The sequence below is a fragment of the Rhinolophus sinicus genome, chromosome X (assembly GCF_036562045.2).
Source record: "Rhinolophus sinicus isolate RSC01 chromosome X, ASM3656204v1, whole genome shotgun sequence".
NCBI lineage: Eukaryota > Metazoa > Chordata > Mammalia > Chiroptera > Rhinolophidae > Rhinolophus > Rhinolophus sinicus.
The window spans coordinates 9,308,196-9,331,825 of NC_133768.1; the positions used below are offsets into that span (position 1 = coordinate 9,308,196).

Below are 23,630 nucleotides of genomic sequence, written 5' to 3' on the forward strand. Positions count from 1 at the left end.
CATTCTGCATTTCCCAAAGACATACTTCTCCCCAAGTTCCAAAGTACTTCCTCCAGTTGGGGTACTTGCTACCCACATGGACCTGCTGACAACCTCAGTCATCTCCCTCCCTGCAACAAAAATCTCAGAGAAATCTTTCTGCTACATTCAAATGCATATTGCCCAATCGCAGAGGTTGGGAAAGCAGGGTGAGAAAAGTCCCTTCCAGGCTGTAGCAAGATTGTATCCTGAGTGCCTGAACACAAAAGCACATAGCGAAACTTAACCTTGCAAATGTAATTCCCAAACCATGTTACACAGGGGGGACAAATTTAAGGAAGAAAAAGAAGCACTGTTACATTGTTGTCTTTGCAACTCAATCAACCATGAGCAGCATGTGAGGGGAAAATGTAAAATTAATTGTACCAAGAGACCTGCTTTCCCTCACTGTGGACAGTAGGTCATCCTCATCAGATGGGATGTGGCCTGGTAGCCACTCCTTATTATGTTGCATCACATCGCATACTTTTTGGACAGTGGGTTTTTGTTAAGCTTGTATTTAATGTTATATATCAACGATGAATTAAAGCTACGGCAGCCTGTTTTCACGAATCCATTTCTAATAAAGGCCCACAGAGCAGTTACTTCTCAGCATAAAGCTGACACATACCAATGTGTGTGGTATTCATTTTTCCAGTCTTGAAAGTTGCTGAAAAGAGAAACATGGCAGTCAGCTCACTGAACATCACCCAGCGTATCCTGGGTGCAGGCAGAAGCTTGCAAAAGGTGCTTCCCTTAGCAGAAGACATCACAATGTTTCACACATGTGTGTGTGTGGATGGGACGTTGGCTTGAAGTCACAATGCTCGCAGAAGTGCAGGGGTGCTGGCGGTGGTTCAGGCAGTGAAATGTAAGCTTGCCTTGTAATAAAAGCTCTGGGAATGCAGAGGATGCCTCGCCATTAGGCATTCTCCTCGTGTTTCACATAAATGCATCCTGTTCTCGGGAGCGGATGAGCAGTGCATTTGCACTGGCTCATTCAAATTGAATGCTGGTAAAAGGAGAGTCCCGAGGAAACAGAACAGTCTGGCATCTCTGAAGGCAGGAACAAGGTGAAGCTGTCGCCCGCCTTCTCTGTTGTTTATTGGATGTTTATTTGCTGACCTCATGCACACCCACGGCACGTTGCAAAGAGGCACCGATGGGGCGACTGGTGCCTGCACAGCACAGGCACCCATGCAGGTTTGCCCGGGCTTTTCAGGGCAATAAAGTTCAAGGCTTCATACGTGGCTTCACCTGTTGTCCCCAAGCCTGGTGTGGATAATGTTTTGCTGAAAGAGAAAGCTCCTCCGGAGAGGCAGTTTGTATTGTATTTTTCTTTTGTTCTGTATCAGTGCTGTATCTTTAACTTTGTCACAGCAAGAGTGAGGAGAGCGAGCCTGCAGAGAGCTTTTTGCAACGTGCTTTTTTCCGTTAGTTTTAACAGGAGCAGAGCATTCCCAGCAGCAGGGATCGCTTGCTCTCTAGTCATGTGCTATGAGGAATAAAGACACTGTAGGGCAGTGAACCTGAACTTGGCCCGTTCATCCATACTGCATTGAGTGATTGCATGGAGTGGAGTCAAATGCCACTTGGGGGTGAAGAGCACGCATCAGCTTGCATTCCTCCTGGATATAGGAGGAAGGACCCTTGACAGAATCCAGTAATTAAAAGGTAAACCATGAAGTGTATGCCGTGTGTGAGAGCCTGTGGGCTGAGGGGAGATTGCCCGGGGAATAGGGGGTTGTTTCATTTTATCTTGAATGATATGTTCCTTAGATTTTCTTGGCCAATAGATCAGAAGAAGATGGGGAGAGATTTTGACTTACTGCTCACTTACAGTAGAGTCCAGAAGTTACTTTTTTTTTTTTTTTGAGTGTTTGTAAATGAGTGTTTATTTTAAACTTTGTTAAAATAAAATTCATAAAAGAAAAGTACATGATTCCTAAATGTACATATGAAGTTACTTTTACACACGATGACACTGTTGTCCCCAAGTACTCAGAACTGTAGTGGACTTCTGTCCCTGAAGCAGGAGGGTTCTCAGTGGGGACTCTGAGGAAAAGAAAAGTTTGACCACAGAATTGAACGAGTACACTCTTTCTGTCTCCGTTTTCTTTCTGGTGAATCTCATCTTGAGAATTCATTTGGTGTTTTGCAGTAATGGTTCTGTCTGTTAGTCCCGAAATCTAGTAAGACCTGGCTTTCGGAGATACAAAAAGACTGGGAAATGTGACATTTCTCTTAGTTACATTTCTAAAGGTATATATAATTTCCATCATCCTTTTGGGGAGATTCTTGACAAGAAGGTGAAGTTCTAAGTTAAAACATGTCATCTGCTTAATGAAATTGAGTACCGTCTTTTGTAAATCATTGTTACATGTGCTGGCTTTATGTTAAGACGGAAGTAAGCAGTGTCTCTCGGCAGTGTGTGTTCTTAGCAAGTTATTGATGAAATTTTGTGACTGTAAACTTAGCTCGTGCCTAGTAAATCTCCTGTCCAGCTCTTTGAGCTCTTTTACAAGCTGCATTAAAAATACAAGGATAGATTTTTAATTAAATTAAGTATTGTATTTGCCCTTTGGTTGCTGAAAGGCAGTCATGTGAGCGTGTGGACAACGTGATGCTGTTGTTTCTAACAGACTGTTCACATAATTTGCAATTAGAAAATAAGCCTGATGCTCTGTGGATCTTTGGGGTATTTTATTTTACCACCCCATACAGTTGAATCTATTGAATATCTGTTTCAGTTCACACTCAAATTAAATAAACACAATGCTAATTGGTGGTATGTTATACATGTGTACCTATTATATATTCGTTATACATATCCATATTATTTATCAATATACACACATATGTATATGTATATCTTCTGGAATATTTTGTTCAAAAGGTTTGGTTGGAAGCAAAGCAATTTGTCAGCAGCAGAGTTAATAGGACTTAGCATAAGCATTCTTGGCATAGAAATATGGGTTCGCAAAATGAAGAGAGATGCTCAAGTATGTATCATCCAATGGTATTTCGCTTGAGAAACAATGCTGATAATTGCACAGGGGTTCATCACAGGCATGATATGTAGATCATTGTTTCTATGCCAGAAATTGCATCTGATCTGACGTAGAGAAGATGGGAGTGGGGACAGATTTAGGGGAGGAAAGGCAAAGTCTTTGGGGAAAATTGGTATCAGTAGTAGCTTTTAACGTCATCAATGCCGGCACAAGGATCAACTCTATGGTAACTTGATAGAAGGAACAATCTTGATTGATGGCAGATTTTGCATCATTTTTAGCCTATGAAAGTATGTTCATCCCACTTTTTTGTTTATGTATTTAATTTATTATTTAAGATACCAGTTGGTTTTTTCCAACAAATACGTTTTTTTTAGTGAGGTTTTAAAGGTATGGACATGAAGGTTCATGGAATATTTTATAGTAAAATGTCAAAGTAAATAGCAAATATGTTATAAAAGTTAAGTTACTAAATTTTCAGAAATAGTTTTGAGTAATTGATAATGAGTTTATAAAAGGATACGATGTAAGGGGATGGCATAAGAGAATCAAATTAGCTTTCCTTCATTTTCAATTGAAATCAAAATTTTATTATCTTTAATATCTTTAATTAGAGAATGTACAGCTCTGTAATAGTAGAAAGCAGGGAAAATAAGCAGGGCCTATATTCCAGACCGTTGCAGCTAATTTGGATGAGCAATTTAATTTTTGTTGTGTGGACTATTTTGCTTAAACTAAACAGTATCTGGTCCATTGAAGAAAGGTGTCTGAAGTCCCACTAACACTGAAGGTTGCTCCAATCATCATTTCTTTGATGGTCCAGCCTGGCCTTGCTTGTTCAAACAGACAAAAAGTGTTCTGTGATGCTGGAAGTCAGGAATGTCTGTGCTTGAGTTATTTCCTAGACTGATTCACCAAGGCAATTGTGATATCTTGTATTTACAGAGCAGCATTTTGTGAAGCGCTCAGACTGGTTTTTAGACATTATCTAATTACCACAATGCCACAGGGAAATAGCAAGTGCTTGCTATCTCTACCCTACAGTTGAGATGATAGAGGGACAAGAGGTAAAGCAATTTGTCCAAGCTGATTCAGAAAAAAACACTGACACACAGCTAGGGAATGAGCCAAGGTGAGCCCCTTGGACGGGTCTGTGACTTTTGTCTGTGAGACCCCCTTACCTTGCTAGTCAGCTGTCAGTGTGCCCCTGGGATCCTCTGCCCAAGGGAAACATATTCGAACTGACTTCATGGACTCCCTCCCAACAATTTGTGGTTATAGGATTCCAGTGACCTGTTCAACATCTGCGATAACCAACTGGAGTGAAAGCAATGAAGAACATTGCCTGCAGGTTGCCAAACTGAGGTCATAGAATTGGCAAATGTCACTAGTAGTCTTTAAAATCAATGCGGAAAGCAACAGGACATATGACTTCCCAGAGTTTAGACTTGAAAACCATTTGAACCCTCTCCAGAAGCCCATCGACTGTCAGGGAGAGAGTTGGGATACTTTCTCTTCCTTGATTCAGGAACCATAAAACTGACAATCAGGAAACATACTTACTTTAGTATTTCAGCTTTTAGACATCCAGACAGTTTAAGCTTATTCAAAGTTGAAAATGAAAACTATTGAGGATTTGGACACAGTGTTCTCACACTTATGAGGACTTACTGTCTTTTTTCTATTCTCTTAAGTGCTTATTTTGAAAGAAATTCTGTCTCAGTTAAAGGGTAAGAAAACTATTTAAATACATAGAAGTTATGTATGTCCTGTATTTGAGGGGATCATTTCAATTTTGAAATAGACACCAAAGCATTTGCAACTTAGCATATTAGTTAGATTCACAAGTAGTTGGAATGAGAAAGCAAATACTTTCCAGGAGACCATTACCACTGAGACTGGCTATGTTCAGATGGAAAATGCACTACAGATACAGTAATCTAGAGGTAGAGTCTGGGCAGATGGATTCTAGGAGAAAGGTCTGCAACATGGAGTAACTATACCAGGGTATTAGATGGTATTAGACAAAATAATCCATAAGAAATTCTTAGCGCATGGCCAGGCGCATATGGTACCCTCACATGCTGGATCTGACTCTGAATGGGTTGAGGAACCAAGCTGGGAGGGAGGCAGCCTAGAAACAGAGCCACTGGGGTGGGGTAGGGGGTGGACAAGTGCTGAAGGCTTTCGGAGAAGGAGGAGAGACCAAAGAACTGGGGAAGAACAAAATCTGGTGGAGAATGAAGGAGACTGAAGAATCCAGACAGACTTGGGTACTGATACTTAGGGACGGAAGCACGGCGGCTCTTTGCACCCCCAGTGAAAAAGCTGATGTGATACAAGAGAATTTCTGAGAGCACAATATGTAGGTCCCTAAGAAACTGGTTTTAAAGGCTGCAAGAAAAACTACAAGAGGTACTTAGGGACAATGGGGAAGAGTGATGAAAGGACTCTCTTTTCTTGGGATTGCACACACCAAATACAGTAGCTTCGATGCAAACAGGGGTATAGAAGATGCGGTGACCTAGAAGCAGAGGTCAGAGAGGCAAAGGATCAGCCCAGCAAAGACATATGACACTGGGAGGGTTAGAAATTGGGGAAGGCTTGGAGGGGGTCTGTTGAAGGCTTAAGTCTGAAGTCCCCAGCGTGCATTATGCTCTTGGAGGAACTGCCAATCAGGGAAGCTGGGGGCTTTTCTCACTATACTTGGTGACCCACCTGGCATAGGGTAGCACACAATAATTGTTTGCTGAACAAAATGCAAACTTCGTGCTTGGTGCTGCTTACATGAGGTGGCCCCTGCTCTTCTGTAAGGCTGTCCTCGGGATTACTGGTTAAACTGGGGAATGACTTGCAACTCATCCCCAGCCCCCTTACTCCTTACCCCTCCCTCTTGCTTTCACTTCATCAGAAGCACTCGCCACTGTCTCACACACTCTATGTTTCCTCTATTTGTTAAACACTAGTATGGAGGCTCTGCCTTGGAAGCAGCGGTCTGTCTTGTTCACTGCCTTCTCCCCTGAGCCCAAAACAGTCCCTTTCTCAGAATAGGAAATGATTGTTGAATGAATGACTTGCTCCTAACTTATTTATAGCCCCTTCTGGAACTTTCCCAATTGACTGACCTTGTTACTTGTATTCTGTGTTCCACCCCTCCCCCAAACAAGATAGTAAACCTTTGAGGGCAGCCAGTTATGTCACACTAATTTTTGGAAACCCTCAGTGAATAGGATAGCACCTTAAGCTTGTGGAGGTACTTGATCAATATTTACCAAATTGAAACTATACCCCCAAAATAGGACCTAATTGCTATCCTTAAAATTGTATACTCATATTCATTGAGGATACAACTCACAGTTAGAAAAAACTCAAACAATAAGAGAATATATTTAAATCTGTGGTTCTCAAACAAGGGTGAGTTCCACCTCCTCCCCAGGGGTGCTTGGAAATGTCTAGAGACATTTTTGTTGTAACGTCTGGTGTGTGTGTATTTTTTTGGGGTGGGGGTGCTACTGGCATCTAGTGGTTAGAAACCAGGATGCTGCTCAGTATCCTACAGTGCACACAGGACAGCCTCCAACAGAGAATCATCTGGCCCGAATCGTCATTAGCTGAGAAGCTCTGATTTATAATAAAACCCTTATCACATAGTTTTTGAACAACTTTTATTATTTGTATTTTCCATTCAACTCTGGGCTTCTGGGTAGCAGTGGTTTGTCTTCTTCCTATTTGTGTATCCAGGTTCAGCATAACACCTGGCATATCTAAGGCTTTTAATAAATGATGGCTGAATTGATGAATGAATGAATATTAATGATGCCAAAAAAGGAGCTCCAGTATCCTCTTTGGAACAACATTATAATTAGAATCTGCATTTCTAATCAAGGACTCAACATGAAATAATCAATTGAGTCAATGTCAGGTTTTAAAAGCGGAGACCGAACAGCCACATGTTCTGTCATAGAATGTTAGCCCTGAGGGCGACCCGAGAGGCCATTCACTTCAACCCTCATAAATTACAGGTGAAGCAATAGAAACCCATGGAGGTTAAATGACTCACCTAAGGGCTCACAGGCAAATGGCAGAACCAGGAGTAGAATTGTTTCTCTTAGTCTTGGCACGTTTTCATGCTAGGCTGTCTCCATTGTATCAGCCCGACAAAAATTGGCACAACAGATTGCTTGTAATGATTATATGAAGCACCGCCCCAGTGTAATATTGGATGTAACACATAAAAATGATATATTTACAGTATTGTAGAATCTGACCTTAAACTAATATACTAGGCATTACTATCATTAATATAGAGTTTAAGATAATGGAATGTAAGGGCTGGAACAAGTGTTGGTAATTGTCTGCTAACCCCCTGAATTCTGAGTGAAGTGAAGGGTACAGAGAGCAGAAATTTTATTTAGAGTCATGAAAAAGGGTCTGGAATTCTCTACGCTGTGCTGTTCTTCACCATAAGAGTGTTTCCTAAAATGGATTCTTAGTTGCAAAGGGTATTACAGGAAAACAGGGTTATGTGGTCAGATAAATATAGAAAATGCAAGGGTAAACAAAAATAAACTGGTGTGTTTGCCAGAGGACATTCAGCATTTTTTATACTTGGTACACCTCTCCAAGAGGGAACTATATACATAGCTCCTCTAAAACTTCTTAATTAGGACCTCATTTAAACTGCCAACCAGTATTCCTCAGAATCTGATTTGAAAAATGCTCTACGGCTTCTTCCAATCCACTTAATTGACAGAAAAGTGGCAGGACTGCTTAGGTTTTAGAGGGACATTTTAGGTAGTCTTTTGGATGGCGCATGTTTTCTCCCCCGCAACCCCTCTGTGTCTTTCTGAAAACACTGTCCAAAGGAGTTTGAATTAGTCAGTATATTCTGGTTCTCATGGTAAGTTTGCCAATCACAAGCCAGGGTTTCAGAGAGCATCATTCCTGTGACCAGTCTGGCAGAAATAGGTACCTCATAAAGCAGAAAGACACTGGGCTTGAAGTCAGAAGATCTTGCCTTGGCAAGCCAGCTAACATCTGTTGGTTATCAGTGAAATCAGACATGACCTGAACAGTCTTCCGTGCAGAATTCCAATGTGATCATGACAGACAATAGGGCTAGTTAGTTTACAGAATGTACCAAGAAATTCTGTGTTTTCCATCCTGTCTATACAATAAAACCTTGGAGCAGCTTGGTGTAGAGAGGCCCCTTCACTTTCTGACCTTCTACCTGATGACTGTACACTGCAAAGAATACAGACGTTATTCTGTAATACCAAGGACCTCAGTCAGTCCTTCCGTTACTTTGTATAATTGTTCCGTATTTAAATTGACTTGAATTTCTAATAAAATTATTCCCTAGTGTGAAAGCACACCAACAAAACATTGCCCTTTACATAGCGAGTCTTAGACAGGGAACTGAACTATATGCAAAAGCGCATATTTCACAAATATGTTTACTGCAACAGCCTTTGGTGAATTTTTTTACACTTTATTTATTTATTTTTAACATTCAATATTATTTTATATTAATTTAAGGTGTAGCATAGTGGTTAGACATTTATGTAATTTAAGAAGTGATCCCTCATCTAGTCTAGTACCCACCTGGCACTATACATAGTTATCATATTATTGGCTGTATTCTCTATGCTACTTTACATCCCCATGATTATTTTGTAACTACCAATTTGTACTTTTTAATCCCTTTACCTTTTTCACCCTGCCCCCACCTCACTCCCATCTATCACCCCGATAAATCTAGTACCCATCTGACACCATACATAGTTATTACAGTATTATTGACTGTATTCCTTATGCTGTACCCTACATCCCCATGACTGACTGCATATAAAACCAATTTGTACTTCTTAATCCCTTCCCCTTTCTCACTCACTCCCAACCCACCTCCCATTTGGCAACCATCATAATGTTCTCTGTATCTACAAGTTTGTTTCTGTTTTGTTTGTTTATTCCATTATTTAGATGCCACACAGAAGCAAAATCACATTGCATCTGTCTTTCTCTGTCTGACACTCACTCAGCACAGTACCCTCCAGGTCCACCCATGCCACCACAGATGGCAAGAACCCATGCCCTTCCATGGCTGAGTAATACTCCATTGTACATATGTACCATTTCCTCTTTATCCATTCATCCATTCACAGACACCCAGGCTGCCTCCACATCTTGGCCATTGTAAACAATGATGCAGTGAACATATGGATGCACACATTCCCTCAAAGTAGTGTTTTGGGTTTCTTCAGATAAATACCCAGAAGTGGGATTACTCGGTCCTTCTTTGTCGCTTGTTATAGGCTTTGTTTTAAAGTCTGTTTTTTCTGGTATAAGTATTGCTACCTCACCTTTTTTGGGTTCCATTTTCATGAGGTATCTTTTTCCCATTCCTTTACTTTCATTCTGTGTGTCTTTCAATCTGAAGTGAGTCTCTTGTAGGCAGCATATGTAAGGGTCTTGTTTTCTTATCCATTCAGTCACCCTGTCTTTTGATTGGAACATTTAATCCATTTACATTGAAAGTAATTGTTGATAGATATGTAGTTATTACCATTTCATTATTTGATTTTGTTTGTTTGTTTGTTTGTTTGTTTGTTTGTTTTAAAGAAGTCCCTCTAAGATTCCAGGTAATACTGGTTTAGTGTTGATGAACTCCTTTAGCTTTTTCTTGTCTGGGAGCTCTTTATCTGTCCTTCCATTCTAAATGACAGTTTTGCTGGGTAGAGTAACCTTGGTTGTAGGTCCTTGCTTTTCATCACTTTGAATATTTCCTGCCAATCCTTTCTGGGCTGCAAAGTCTGTTGAGAAATCAGCTGACAGTCTTGTGGGAGCTCCCTTGTAGGTAACTAACTGCTTTTTCTCTTGCTGCTTTTAAGGTTCTCTCTTTGTTGTTAACCTTTGGTATTTTAATTATGATGTGTCTTGGTGTGGGCCTCTTTGGGTTTATCGTGTTTGGGGCTCTCTGCGCTTCCTGGGCTTGTATATTTATTTCCTTCACTAGGTTAGGGAAGTTTTCTGTTATTATTTTTTCAAATAGGTTTTCAATTCCTTGCTCTCTCTCTCTTCTCCTTCTGGTACCCCTATGATGTGAATGTCAGTGCACATGATGTTGTCCCAGAGGCCCCTTAAACTGTCCTCACTTTTTTGGATTCTTTTTTCATTTTGCTGTTCTGCTGGATGTTTTATGCTACCTTATCTTCTAAATTGCTGATTCATTCCTCTGCTTCATCTAATCTATGTTTGATTCCCTCTAGTGTATTCTGCATTTCAGTTACTGTACTCTTTATTTCTAACTAGCTCTTTTTTATGTTTTCTGTGTTTATTTTTATGTTTCCTATCTCTTTGTTGAAGTTCTCCCTAATAACCTAATAACCAGTGTTTAGAACTCTGCATCTAGTAGATTGCTTATCTCCATTTTGTTTAGTTATCTTTCTGTAGCTTTGTTCTATTGTTCTTTTATTTGGGACAGGTTTCTTTGCCTCTCCATTTTGGTAGCCCCCTGTGTTTGTTTCTCTGTATTAGGTAGGACTGCTATGTCTTCTGGTCTTAGTAGAGTGGCCTTGTGTAGTAGGTGTCCTGTGGGATCCAGTGTTGTCTCCCTGGTCACCAGAGTCGGGTGCTGCAGGTGTGTCCCTTATATGACCTGTGTGTGCCCTCCTGTTGTAGTTGAGCCTTGGTTGTTGTTTGTATGTCAGTGGGAGGGATTGACCCTCAGGCTGATTGGTTTTTGAGGACTGGCTGTGATTATAGTGGAGGAACTATGGTGCAAGGGCTGACCCTACAGAGCAGGGTTTGCTTTAGTGGGGCTCAAGTGCCTGGCAAGTCTGCCCTTTGTGTTGTCATCCTTGGAGGCAGCCAGGTAATGTTCCAGTTTGGTCCACAGCTGGCCACCAGAGGTGTGCCAGCCCTGGGGCCTCCTGGGAGGGGACCGGCTGCAGGCCAAGTTTAGTCACAGCCTGTGCTCTGCCCAGAGCCACCTGGTATGAGCCACAAAACAATCTGCAGATGGCCGCCACCTACACTAGGATTAGAGGTGCCTTGAGAGACCAATCTGCTATTCGAGGCTGCCTGATGCTAGTGCCAGGCTTGGGGCTGCTCAGCCAGAGGGAAGGGGCACACAGAAGCCAGATGCTGCTTCTTTGGATTTTGTGAACCTTTGAGAGATTTTATGAAAGTCCACAGCATGAGCCCAGACAGGTTGTTCATATGGGAAAAAACACTGGAATCGGCTTAGTTGTGCCCAAATTTGGGTGGGGTGAGGTTTCTGGGAATCACTAGGGTGGAGCAAATGAAAGGTGATAGTCAGGTTGATGGAGACTCAGATATGTCATATGCCTGTTTCCTGCATCTGCATGCAGGGAGTGGGAAGGCTCAACACAGAAACAATGGCTTCTGCCAGCTCCTCTGTCCAGGAGAAAGCTGCTCCTGCAGCTCTCGCCCTGGAGCCTGACACTTCAGTTCTCCCCATATGTCCCTGGTACCTTTTGAACTGCTGCCCCAGCACTGGAGCTTAGAGTGAATGAGATTGTCAGCAAGTAAGTCCATGCGTGATCCCCTTAATAATGCCTCGGAATGCAGCCGCCCTCCATCTCACTCAGTCACAATCTCCGCGGGTTTTCACAACCAGAAATTATGAGAACTTCTCTCCCCAGCACTGGAACCCTGGGCTGGAAATCCAGATGTGGGGTTGGGACCCCTCATTTCTCTTGGGGGTACCTCCAGAGCTGAGATACCCCTCCTGATTTATAATGGTCACACACAGTGTGAGACCAGCCCGTTCTGTGTCAGTACCCCTCCTACTGGTCACGAGGTGGCTTCTTCTGTATATCCTGAGTTGTAGGGCTTTGGTTCAGATAGACTTAGGTGATTCTCAATGATTGTTATTCTGTAGTTTAGTTGTAATTGATGTGGTCCTGAGAGGAGGTGAGCACAGCATTTACCTGTTCCGCCATCTTGACCAGAAATCCTCCCTTTGGTGAATTTTAAGAAAGTAGACAAACCCAAAATGAACTGAAATAAAAATGAAGGAGAATCAAAGAGCTTCTAAGGATAATCCAGTTTGGCATCTAGCCAAGTGATAGATAAAAAATCTGCACCTTAACATATAAGAAAAGCAGTCCAGAAAGAAAGAGGGGGTATTATATGAAAAATCTGTCTCAAGGAGTTTAAAATTGTTTCTTGCTTTTTTCACAATAAGTTTCCTCTTATTCGTAACAGAGGGCTTTTAGAAACATTCTATTGACAGTCCTTGCAGAAGTTTGGGATGTGCACAGATTAATACAAACAAGATGGGCTCTTGCTTTCAGGTGAGTTTGAGTTGACTCACCTTTTGCTTCTCTTCATAGAATTTGATGACTTTCAAGTTCATGTCCATCAGAACCTTCCTTAGGACATCACATGAAGAAGGTGGGTGTCTGTCTCATGATTGGAAATAAACTGCCACCCTTCAGAGTGAAACTAGGTTTCCACTGTTAAATTTCACATCTTCAAGGGGCTGAGTGCAGTTGAAATTGCCACCAAATGAAATAAACCTCTCAAATGTGAAATACAAAGGAACAACCCATTTTTGTGGAAAATTATTTGAGGGAGAAAAGCTTGGGAGAGTTGGCACCCATATATAGACTAAATGGTCTATGCAGTAAGTGAACATAAGGAAATTCATAAGTGGCCAAGAATGAAAGTCTGTGGATGGATTGATCAGAAGGGACTTTTCTATTTCTCATAGCTCAGTCTTGAGCTTGATAGATGCACTCCTCAAAGCTTTCTGGTGTCTACTTAACCCTCTTGTGCATCTTTGCTGATTGTTTGTTCAATAGCTACACACTTTACCTATTCAGTTTGCTTTGAAGAAATAAAAATAACCTGAGTGAATTACCTGCTTCTCTGCTTGCTGTACTATAGCTAACTCATCACAAGCTACAAAGGGGCTGGCAGTTGAGATTTGAAAATGGAGATGCAACTCAAAGGACAAAGGCTTTTCATCAACTGTGGTGAATGGAGATGGTGGTATATAAATGTAAGGGCAAGAAATTTATCACAAAAGGAACTTGTAATAAAGAAATATAGGTAATCTTATGGGGAAGGGAGCCTACCCTAAAGAATCATTGTGGACAATTTGTTTTTTGTTCTAATTATGCATATCAGGAGAAAACCATTTGGTGAACATTTAGCAGTTACACTAGAAAGAAATCTAAACATGCCATTATTGGCAAACAAGACATAAAGGAAAGGTTTTTGTATTTTTCTGTACTGTATTTAGTTTTAACTATGTGTTCATGGAGTTGCGCTATTCTTTTAATTACTAGGTTAAGAACATCATAAAACAATAGGGAAGCCATCCTTTCTTTGTCTCAGCCTGAGACAAATGTCTAATGATATCAGCAAACATTTTAGTAATGAAAACTGCAAATGAAACCTCGATAAATATTTTTCACTGTTTCTGATACCATAAAAATCCCTGGGGGCCCAGGTACATTAAACTTGGGTTAACACCATTTCAGGCAAACCTGATGATTAAAGGCTGTTCATTTCTGTTTTACGGCATCAAATCTAAGCCTCTAGGAAATTCTAAGACAAATTAAATAATGTGAAAGCAGCCAACTGAAAGATGTACAAAGGAGCACGAGGCTTATTGATTATAAAATGAAATGAATCTTACTCAGAGCAGGAAAATTGAGGAAGGAAAGTTATATCTGTGAAGAAAGCTATTTAATAAGGTGTCATGATTGAAGAGAGAACTTTAAATCAAGTAAATAAGAAAAACATAATTAAAGTGAATTAATCATGGATCAACATCTTGCTGGAATTCCCTCTTGTTTATGAGATTTAATAAAAATTATACTAATAATGTTACTGTCCCTAATTTGATATACTTGTATCATTTCAGGAACTTGGTTTTTTTTTTCTTTTCTTTTCTTTTTTTCTTGTAATACAAGTCTCTGAGGGCTAGATGAGCAGTATGGTGTGATATAAAACAAATTCTGAGATTATTAAGCATTTTCCACTCCTTCCCTCCCCTTCCCTTCTTCGTCATGCATAAGATAGATTTTTCTTGGTTGTGGTCTTAGTATGTCTGATCACCAGTGTCCACGTCCATCAGTGTTCTAAGCATCTCTTGACCACCTCAGCCACCGTTATGACAACTCTTCTTTGGCTAGCTTTACATTACCTCTGTAGTATAAAAAGTAGTAGCCATACAATGAAATATTAGGTCGGTGCAAAAGTAATTGCGGTTTTTGCAATTATTTTAAACTTTTTAAACCACAATTACTTTTACACCAGCCTAATACTATATGGAAATGAGGAGAATGAAGTACTGTTTATACAGACAATATTTGAGTGAAAGAAGCGAGATAAAATTATGTATAATGCATGATTTCATTTATATGAAGAATAAGAACAGGCATACCTAATTTACAGAGACAGGAGCCAGAATAATGGTTACTTCTAGGGGCCAGTTGGATATTGACTGGGAAGGTTTATGAGTGAATGTTCTGGGTGCTAGATATGGTCTATATCTTGGCATGACTGTTGGTTACATGAGTCTATACATATGTAAACACTCAATGAGCTATACATTTAAGAGAGTTATATACTTTGTTGTATATGTTAGATTTTTTAAATGATTTTAATTCTTTTTCAAATTAGTGTTTTGGATTTCCTCTATGTTTACTGCATTGCTATTCACAATAGCCAAGATATAGAAACAACCAAAGTGCCCATTGATAGACGATTGGATCAAGCAATTATAGTACATTTATACAGTGGAATATTATTCAGCCATTAAAAAAGAATGAAATCTTACAATTTGCAACAACATGGATGGGCCCAGAGGATATTATGCTAAGTGAAATAAGTCAGACTGAGAAAGACAAATATCATATGATGTCACTTATATGTGGAATCTAAAGATCAGAATAAACGAGCAAAAAGCCCAGAAATAGGCTCTTAGATGCGGAGAACAAACTGATGGTTGCTAGGTGGGAGGGGGGTTAGGGAAGGGTGAGAAAGGTAACGGGATTAGGAAGTAGACATTGGTAGTCACAAAATAGTGACAGGGATGTGAAATACAGCATGGGAAATATAGTCAATATGTTGTAAAGACTGTAGTGTGTCAGATGGGTACTAGACTTATCAGGGGGTCACTCCACAGATTATATAAATGTCTAACCACTATGCTATACAACTGAAACTAACATAAAATAATATTGAATGTCAACTATAAATATATATATGTATGTATGTATGTATTACAGGATTTATAGTACAGCATAGGGAATATAGTCAATCGTACTGTAATAGTTATGTACAGTGTCAGAGGGGTAGTAGACTTGTTGGGGTTATCACTTTGTGAAGGGTGTAAATGTCTAATTATTATATTGTTTTGTACACCTGAAACTAATAAATTATTTTTCAAACAGAAAAATTTTTTTTAAAACTTCACATATTCAGAAGCAAGATACTTTGTAGTGAATGTATAGAAGAGTTCAGTTGTTCAGCAAGAAAGGACCTGTGAATTGTGAGTTAGCTATTGTTACGTAGAATTAATAATGGTGGCGGAGACTTTGCTAACACTTGTTTCCTCATTTCTCATGAGGCCTGCAGGATAAGCAGTCTCATTCCCATTTTATAGATTGCCACCAAAAACGGTTCATCGTTTTCATTTTGCAATCTCTAAACATGACTGTGCTGCACCCAGAGTTGCACTGGAGGAATTAATGAAATTGTTACTGCAGTAGAAGTCAAATTGAAAATGTAGTCTGGTAAATTGCTAGTGTTAATTATTGTAGTTTCTAGTCCTTCTAGTGTTTTTCTAGCGCAGTCAACATAACTACCAGGCTACAATATTAAACTTCAGTTTTCTGATGGAGGAAAAAAGTTGTGCAGGGTATTAAAGGTAGGTTACAAAATCTCAGGGACAGACATCCAGTTTTTCTGTTTGTTTTTTCCTCATCTGAGGACAGAACCTATTAATGGCATGAAACAGAGAGTGTTAATTAAAAGAAAGAAAGAAAGAAAGAAAGAAAGAAAGAAAGAAAGAAAGAAAGAAAGAAAGAAAGAAAGAAAGAAAGAAAGAAAGAAAGAAAGAGTCTGAACTACAGATTAAATAATTTGTAGGTATTCAAGAGATGAAGTTTTTCTCTTCATTTGGTTATGACCCCTTTTTCCCTTTGTAAGTTTCTCAAAAGCTGCAGTTTATACAAAATCTTTATGAGATAATCACTTTTGATGTCAATTCTTTGCCCGTTAACAAAAATGTAGATTTTTTTTCTCAGTGTTTAATCTACATTACTTGTGCTCTCTGGAATGTTTGATATACCTAGATAATGCAAAAAATATGTCAACTTCACTTTAAGAGTTGCTTTGTCCATCACCCTAGAATGACAGCACAGTGGAATGAGACTGGGTCCTTAGCAATCACATTTGGGACCTCCTCATTTCAGAAAAGACTGGAAATTGGTGCCTTCAAAGGTGCAGTGCTTTGTTCCTAGATATATTGCTCAGGAGTGATGAAGCCAAATCTGAAATTAATTACCTTATGATGTTTATCACCTTCTCTTGATATGCAATGAGTCACTTCAATTTATGGTGAATTTCTAGGAGCCCATAACTAAGTCTTATCTATCATTCAGAAATCCGCTGCTATTTACTTTCCTTTCACACATATCTGGTTTCAACATAATGGTTCCACAGTTATTTTAAAATGTAATCAAGAGAGTTCTTTTTTAATTGGAGAATATTGGGGAACAGTGTGTTTCTCCAGGGCCCATCAGCTCCAAGTCATTGTCCAATCTAGTTGTGGAGGGCGCAGCTCAGCTCCAAGTCCAGGAGCCATTTTCAATCTTAGTTGCGGGGAGTGCAGCCCACCATCCCATGAGGGAATTGAACCGGCAACCTTGTTGTTGAGAGCTCGCGCTCTAACCAACTGAGCCATCCGGCCGCCCCTCTGGCAACACAGCAGCTTGTTGTCTTCAGTCGAGTTGTGGAGGGTGCAGCTCACTGGCCCATGTGGGAATCAAACTGGCAACCCTGCCTTTCAGAGCTCGCGCTTTAACCAACTGAGCCATCCGGCCCCTCCCTCAAGAGAGTTTTGATGGAATCCATGTATTAATACCCCCTTGTCTCAAAGATATGACTGTGATTCAGTAAACTTCCAAGTTTACAGACCATCATGGAAAGTTGTGTTAGTACCTCAGAGTCAGTCCTTTGGAACAGAAAGCCTTTAGGAGACACTCAATCCAAAGCTTTTATGTGAGAGTGAGACCTTTGAAATGTAGAATCATAAACTTCTCCCAGACTACTTGTTAAGAGACAAGTTTTGAGTTCTCTTAATAAGGAAAGTTCTTGAATGACAATGATATCCTTCCTGTCGTGTTATTGCTTCCCATCTACCCCTGCATCCTTGTTCACATGATTGAAATGGGGAGAGGGAAAGGAGAGTAACACAAATCAGACTCCTGACATTTAAGCTCCCTTCGTTATCAAGAAAGAGAATAATCGCTCCAGGAGCAATGTCCTGGACAGAAGTCATTGCTACCTACAGACATTTTTGAGGAATGCGCCCACAGCATGGTGCACTGCCCTTTCCGAACTCATCGGGTCTGTGTGATGACTGGAGCATTTCTAGTTGTTATCTAGATTTGCTCATGCTTCCTGGAACTGTGCTTTCTCAGTGCTGCTCACTCATAGAATCTTAGCATTTGGGAGCTAGAGGAGCCTTTAGAAATCATCCAGTCCTCATTTTCGAAATGAGAAACTGAGGTACAAAGATGTAAAGTAACTTAGTAGCTGGTGGAGAGTGTACCAGGCAGCCAGGCTCTCGCACTTCTGCATCAGGGCTCTGTCCTCCTTGATAACACTTTGCCACATGCTAATAATCTCTTTACTAGAGTCACATAAGTGAGCTCCTCAGGGATAAGGAGCAGCTGAATCGAGTAGGAACGCAGAGGCCTGACCTCTCATAGAAGTGCCAAAAAGAAAAGTCTGGCTAACGGGAGTATTACCTTGAGCCTCGGAGAGTCCTGAGCCCTGCCTCTTTTACCACCATTCCAGTTACACAAAATGGCATACTTCTGTAGGGTTGACTGTAGGACAACCCTGTCCAATAAAACTTTCTGCAATGGTGGAGATCTGTGCCACTAGCCACATCAGGCTATTGAGTGCTTCAAATCAATAGAGCTGTGCAACTGAGGAACTAAATACTTCATTTTATTTAATTTTCATTCATCTAAATTTAAAGAGCCACATGTAACTGATGGCTGCCATCTTGGACACAGCCTCTTCTTTCCCTCCTCTGTGTATGAATTTTCAACTTATAGCTAAGTGTCTGCATCCTTTTCTTTCTGCTTTCTATATCCTAGAGATAAGACCATTCCATTTAATATAAACTAAGTCTAGATACAGTACAATATTTTAAATAATTATTTTTGGTTTCATATCAGTGTACACATTCTTCATTTCTGAAGTTAAACTTAAAAGTTCACAGAGAATATGTGAAAGGTTGCATCAATGGTTGGGAGGGCACAGGCTGCAATTTAAATTTGGAATCTTTGGAACTATATTCTCAGTCTCTTCTGTGCCTTTCAGTCTGTGCTCTGATTTCCACAGTTCTTAAGGAGAAACAAAGGATCGCTAGCAGAATGGCCAGACTTGGCAAATAAAAATGCAGGATGGCTTGCATGTTTATCTGAAATTCAAATTTAACTGGGCATTCTGTGTTTTATCTATATCCCTATTAATCTGTGTTTTTAATATAGCCACTTTTAATCTTTTTCTGTTCCTTAAGGAGAAAGAAAAAAACCTGGAAAAAAATATTGGACAGATGTTCATCATCTTTTTCATTCATATTTCTCTAATAGTATTTTCTTTTTTAAAAAAGATTTTTATTAAAGTATAGCTAACATACAATATTATATTAGTTTCAGGTGTACACCATAGTTATTCAACATTTATATAACTAAAAAAGCGATCACCATAAGTCCAGCAACCATCTGACACCATACTATGCTATCAACATTATTGATTATATTCCCTATGCTGTATATTACATCCTCATGACTTATTTGTGTTATATCTGGAAATTTGAACCTCTTATTCCCCTTCACACTTTTCCCCCATTTTTAAATTTTTTAATTGCAGGTGATATTCAGTATTATTTGATATTAATTTTGGGTGTACAGCATAGTGGTTAGACATATAATTTAAGTGATCCCCCTGACTAGTCTAGTACCCACCTGGCACTATATATAGTTATTACCATATGATTGACTATATTCCCTATGCTTTATTTTACATCCCCATGACTACTTTGTAACTACCAATTTGTACTTCTTAATGCCTTCACATTTTTAACCACCCACTCCCAAGCCCTCTCCCATCTGGCAATGATCAAAATGTTCTCAGTATCTCTGAGTTTGTTTGTTTTGTTTGTTTGTTTATTTTGTTCTTTAGATTTCACATATAAACAAAATCACACTGCATCTGTCTTTCTCTGTCTGACATACTACACTCAGCACAATCCCCTCCAGGTCCATCCATGGTGCTGCAGGTGGCAAGAACCCATTCCTTTCCGTGATCAAGCAATATTTCACTGTATTAGTGTGCCACTTACTCTTTATCCATTCATCCATTGATGGACACCGAGGCTGCCTCCACATCTTGGCCATTGTAAACAATGCTGCAATGAACATATGGATGCACACGTCCCCTCAAAGTAGCATTTTGGGTTTCTTTGGATAAATACCCAGAAGTGGGATTACTGGGTCCTTCTTTGTCTCTTGTTATAGCCTTTGTTTTAAAGTCTATTTTGTCTGGTATAAGTATTGCTACCCCAGTTTTTTGTTTTGTTTTGTTTTAATGAAATACTTTTTTCCTATCCCTTTCAGTCTGTGTGTCTTTTGATCTGATGTGAGTCTCCTGTAAGCAGCATATGTAAGGGTCTTGTTTTCCTTTTTTTTTTTTAATTTTTTTTTGGGGGGGGCGGTTCTTCTTTTCTTCTCCATGTAGCCACCCCTTCTTTTGATTGGAGCATTTAATCCACTTACATTTAAAGTAATTATTGATAGATATGTAGATATTGCCATTTATTATTCATATTTTTAATTTTTTTCAGTTTTTAAGAAGTCCCTCTAAGATGCCTTGTAATACTGGTTTGATGTTGATGAACTCCTTTAGCTTTCTCTTGTTTGGGAAGCTCTTTATCTGTCCTTCAATTCTAAATGATAGCCTTACTGGGTAGAGTAATCTTGGTTGTAGGTCCTTGGTTTCCATCACTCTGAATATTTCCTGCCAATCCCTTCTAGCCTGCAAAGTTTCTCTTGGTAAATCTGCTGACAGTCTTATGGGAGCACCCTTGTAGGTAACTGTTTTTCTCTTGCTGCTTTTAAGATTCTTTCTTTGTCTTTAACATTTGGCATTTTAATTATGATATGTCTTGGTGTGGGCCTCTTGGGGTTCATCTTGTTTGGGACTCTCTGCACTTCCTGGACTTGTATATCTATTTCCTTTGCCAGGTTATGGAAGTTTTCCATCATTATTTCTTCAAATAGGTTTTCAATTCTTTGTTCTGTCTCTTCTCCTTCTGGTACCCATTTTTTTTTCTGTTCTGATTGGGTGTTTTCTGCTACCTTATCTTCTAAATAGCCGATTCATTCCTCTGCTTTATCTAGGTTGCGGTTGATTCCCTCTATTGTGTTCTTCATTTCAGTTATTGTATTCTTCATTTCTGACTGGTTCTGTTTTATGTATTCTATCTCCATTTTTATGTTTCTTATCTCTTTGTTGAAGTTCTCCCTGAGATTGTTTAGTACCCATTTAACAGTCTTTTGAACTCTGTGTCTGGTAGATTACTTATATCCATCATGTTTAGTTATTTTTCTGTAGCTTTGTTCTGTTTTTTTATTTGGGACATGTTTCTTTGTCTCCCCATTTTGGCTGCCTCTCTGTGTTTGTTTCTGTGTATTAGGGAGGGCTGCTCTTCCAGTCTTAGTAGAGTGGCCTTGTGTAGTAGGTGTCCTGTGGGACCCATTGGTGTAGTCTCCCTGGTCACCAGAGCCAGGTGCTGCAGGTGTGTCCCTTGTGTGCCTTCCTATTGTAGTTGAACCTTGGTTGCTGTTTCCACATCATTGGGAGTGATTGACCTTCAGGCTGATTGGCCGTGACTATAGTGGAGGAGCTGTGGTGCAGGGGCTGAACCTATGGGGCAGGATTCACTTTAGCAGGGCTCTGGTGCCTGCCCTGTCTCCTCTTTGGGTGTGTCCTCCTTGGAGGTGGCCAGCTCATCTTCTGGCTGGGTCTGAAGCTGAACATGGGTCTGCCAGCCCCAGGGCCTCATGGGAGGGCACCCACTGCAGGCCAAGTTCCGCCACTGCTTGTGCCCTACCTGGTGCCACCTGGTATAAGCCACAAAGCAATCCACAGATGGCTGCCAGCCTTGCTGGGCTTGGAGTTTCCTCCAGAGACCAAGTCATTAACTGAGGCCGGGTGTCACAATTGCCAGACTTAGGGAGGCTCAGTGAGTGGTATGGGACATGCCAAAGCCAGCTGGTGCTTGTTTGGGTTTTGTAAACCTTTGAGAGATTTTATGAAAGTCCACAGTATGAGGCAAGACAGGCTGTTTTTATGGAAAAACCACTAGAAGCAGCTTGGGTGTGCCCGAAAGTTGAGTGGGGTTGGGTATCAGGAAATCACCAGGTCAGGGGGAGCAAATGGTGTCAGCCAAGAGGATGGAGACTCAGATATGGTGTTGACCTATGAGTGCAGAGTGGGTGCGGGGAAGACTCAACAAAGGAACAATAGCTTCTGCCAGCACTTCTGTCTGGGACAAGGCTGCCCCTCCTGCCCTTGCTCGGCAGCCAGACAACTCATTTCCTCCCCATATGTCTTTTGTGCCTTTTGATCTGCTTCCCCAGTGCTAGAGCTCAGAGTGAGTGAGTCCATCAGTGAGTAAGTCTGTTCATGGGTCCTTTAAAAGGAATGCCTGGGACTCCAGCTGCCCTCCATCTCACTCAGCCACAATCTCTGCTGGTTTTCACAGCCAGAAGTTGTGGGATTTTCTGTCTCCAGCACTGGATTCCTGGACTGGGGAGCCTGGTGTGGGGCTGGGACCCCTCCATCCTCCAGGGGGAACCTCCTCAGCTGAGATATCCCTCCCAATTATTAATGGTCACCTACGGGTATGACCATGCTACATCTCTGCCCCTCCTACCAGTCTTGAGGTGGCCTTTTCTGTATGTCCTTAGTTGTAGAGCTTCTGTTCAGCTAGATCTCCAGCCATTCTCAATGATGGTTGTTCTGTGGTTTATGTATAATTTTGATGTGGTCATGAAAGGAGGTAAGCACAGCTTTTACCTACTCCGCCATCTTGACTGAAAATCCCCTAATAGGATTTTCTTGACTGTAGAGGTCATTTTTTTAAAAAAAGACCCATGATTAATCTAAATTAAGATAGGCTTGGCCTATCTTGTCCTCTCGGGTGGAAAACAATCAAGTAGGTATCAAACCAAAGTGTGAAGAACTGTGAATTTCTAAAGAGTCATTATATTCCGTTAATGTTCATTCTAAATTGGCTATGTGTATAGAGGCCCCATTTTTAAATAATGAAATCATTGATCTATTTTCATTTTTCAAGCAAGAGCACTTTTTGTTTTTGTTTTTACTGTTTTTAGTATATATATACCTAGCTTTTCAGGAAAATTATAGAACATGACGTTGCCTTTTGACTAATGTCTGTCTCCAAGAAGATTGTTTATTTGCACATACTTTTTTCTCAAGTAATCCATTTGTGAAAACAGCATTTTCATCCCTGAGGGAGTACAAGGTAATATAGTATTTCCTTACAGATCACCAGATGCATTTTTAAAAATCAGAATTTTATATAAAATGTTAGATACTTGAGTACTTGTGAAAGATATGCACCTGTAGCCACTGTGTAAAGTTTAAGTGAAATCACTGTATGCATGTGATAGTAAGAATCGGCAATAATGTTGACATCAATATGGAAATGTCATGACTTATTAATTTTGTCATCATTGAGTGATGGTTGTCATAACTGAAAGTAACAGCCATTTAAAGAGGACAGACTCATAGTGGAAACCTAGAATATCAGGGTGAGAAAGTACCATATATCTTCATGCAGAAGCTGGGAAATAGTGAAATGAGGGAATTCAAAATAAGTATTTAGGCTGATGAAACAGAATTGTGGCTCCTTTTCAAGGCCAAATGACAAATGAAATTTGTTTTGGCCTTCACCCTGTAACCCTTTTTCACCTCTCATGAACTTTTTCCTTCTCATTTAGATATTCTTTTAATTGCATGCCAAAACAAGGTAAAATATATGGTTCCTAATAATTGTTTTTAAAGTGTGTTAGTTGTTGTTCCCTGACCTTTTTGAAAGAATGATTTAGCTTTCTGTTGTTGTTGAGGTAAGAAACGTCCAAACCTTGAGAGAATTTTTATGAGTTCATTTGAGCCACACTGAATTACAATTTCCGGGAAGCAAACATCTCAGTGGATTGAGAAAATGCTCCAGAGAATGGCAGTTTTAACTGGAGCATATATACATTAGAATAAAAGGAGGAGACTTAAGAA

The 23,630-nt window shown here is 40.1% G+C and overlaps 1 protein-coding gene across 6 annotated transcripts in view; it reads left to right on the forward strand.

The window, feature by feature from the left end:
* The window catches only part of FRMPD4 (FERM and PDZ domain containing 4), a 768,746-nt gene that overhangs the window by 467,770 nt on the left and 277,346 nt on the right, over positions 1-23,630 (forward strand). The window contains exon 1 of one of the 6 annotated variants that reach the window (XM_019746301.2): positions 1,383-1,692. The exons of the other annotated variants lie outside the window; for them this stretch is intronic. The gene's annotated coding sequence lies outside the window, so the exon portion shown is untranslated. Of the gene's footprint in view, positions 1-1,382; positions 1,693-23,630 lie in introns of those variants that run through there. 6 annotated transcript variants of the gene reach the window in all.